Genomic DNA, 437 nt, shown 5'->3' with positions numbered 1-437 from the left:
GGAATGCCAGGAATTGGGATAAACCCAGGTTTGGATAAAACAGGAATCCCGGGAATCCCAGCCCTGCCTAAACCCAGGTTTGGATCAAATAGGAATCCTAAGATTTGGGATAAATTGAGGTTTGGATAAAACAGGAATCCCGGGAATCCCAGCCCTGCCTAAACCCAGGTTTGGATCAAACAGGAATCCCAGGTTTTGGATGTGCCACACCCTCTGTGGTACCCCAAACCTCCGCGAGGATGTGACATCCTCCATCGCTCCATCACAAGATTCCTCCCAGAAATCCCAACCCTGCCTAAACCCAGGTTTGGATAAAACAGGAACCACGGGAATTGGGATAATCCCAGCGCCTGCCACACCTCCCGCCCCGCTCCCCACCCTTCCCACACGTGCCCGGTGATCGGGATCCTCCCCGCCTTCCTCACCTACATCCTGCC

Source organism: Geospiza fortis, unplaced genomic scaffold (genome assembly GCF_000277835.1).
Source record: "Geospiza fortis unplaced genomic scaffold, GeoFor_1.0 scaffold2405, whole genome shotgun sequence".
Taxonomy (NCBI): Eukaryota; Metazoa; Chordata; class Aves; order Passeriformes; family Thraupidae; genus Geospiza; species Geospiza fortis.
The sequence above is the reverse complement of the archived record's forward strand: the minus strand, read 5'-3'. Positions refer to the sequence as shown.